Raw genomic sequence first — 1,592 nt, forward strand, 5'->3', positions numbered from 1 at the left:
GCCGCACCCTGCCCAGTTCCTTGCCAGGGGGCTCTCGTGGCCTACAGGTTAATTAAGGTGTTGGCCTCTCATTCAAAGGTCCCGGGTAGCGATCGAAAAATGTTCTTCTCTAAAAGTGTCTCCTTTCACCTCTTTTCCTGCTTTCTAAAAATGTTCTGTCGTCTGCTTTCGTCTCCTCTTGCTACCCCCACCCCCTCTTCTCCTATGCCCCATCCTCTGGGCTCCTGACTCTTTCTGAAGCCTTTCTACTCCTACTACTTGGCTCCTTCTTATTGCATGCTGTGTTTCAGCCACACTCCTGATCTTCTGGTAGGAAAGATCTACACCTAGCCTTGTCGGACAAGGGCGAAAAATCTCGGAGGGCACGTGTGCAAGTTGCGCACGTTAAAGATCCCTTGGTGGTCCAAAATCGATAAGAGTAGGTTTCGGTCGCCACCCGGGCAAAATCAGACTAACTGAAAAAGTTAAATGTGTCCCGCGCGCTCATATGACCATATGCAGTTGCGAGCGCCGTAAAACACTTACCAAAAAAAAAGAAGTTCCCGGCCCCACCCCTTGCCCCGCCCCCGTCTCAACCCACATATCCGGGTGTATGTGGTATGTGCGAGTTATCTGTCCCTGAACCCTTCGACAATTATAATATTGTTGTTCTCAATAAAAATGTTTTCAATCTCAGATCTTCACTGGTTTACACGTTGGTGACGCCGGTCGACATTGTTGTATGGAACACAATCTTCCGGCCCAGGATCAAAGAACTTTAACGTCTTTAGCGAACTGTTGGAGGTGCACCCCCACCACCCACTACAACCTCCCCCTTCCACCCTACCCCCACCCCCAAAAAAGTGAGGGGGGGGGGCTGAGAGAAAAACCCACTGGAGCATTCATGGCAGGAGACATCCGCAAGTGTCGCGGGTGTTTAAAAACAACTTTATGACTGTTTTTGAAACTTCAAAACGATCTTTTACTGAGTGAAAAGATAGAATACATTTTTTATACCTTCAACATATCTGTTTCAGTAAAGGGTAAAACAAATATATTTTCAACACTAAGACATAATATTATTATTATCATTTAGAAATCTTTAAAGAATTGATCAGTTCTAATGCCGTAAGTTATGCCATGTCTTATCCCTTATGACTGGGTGGTCACATGTACACTATGACAATTTATAGAGAAAATATCAACAAATTATATCTCAAACCTAGTTGCTTAGAGGAAGACACATGAGCAACCTAAATAAAAAGATGGTTGTATCACTACATGTCTGTAGATGGTGAGTTGTATTTAGAATATCAACAAACTTTTATCTTAATTAAAATCAAGAGTTTTCGCTGTAAAATTGAACCAAAAGGGCTCAGAACTAAGTGACAAAAGTGATTTTTCTGACTCTGATTAGTAGTACTGCAACCACCTGAGAAGCCGTGTGACTTAAACTCTTAGTAGTCTTAGATCCACAGACTTTGCTATGAGCATTTGAGAGCCTTCTCCGCGGAGCTGTGATGCTTTAAAAGCATATAAACAATATAGGTCTTAAATATTAAGTCACCGCAAACACTAAAGTCACCCCCTCCCCATACAGAATGACCCCCCCC

The sequence above is a fragment of the Aplysia californica genome, unplaced genomic scaffold (assembly GCF_000002075.1).
Source record: "Aplysia californica isolate F4 #8 unplaced genomic scaffold, AplCal3.0 scaffold00482, whole genome shotgun sequence".
NCBI lineage: Eukaryota > Metazoa > Mollusca > Gastropoda > Aplysiida > Aplysiidae > Aplysia > Aplysia californica.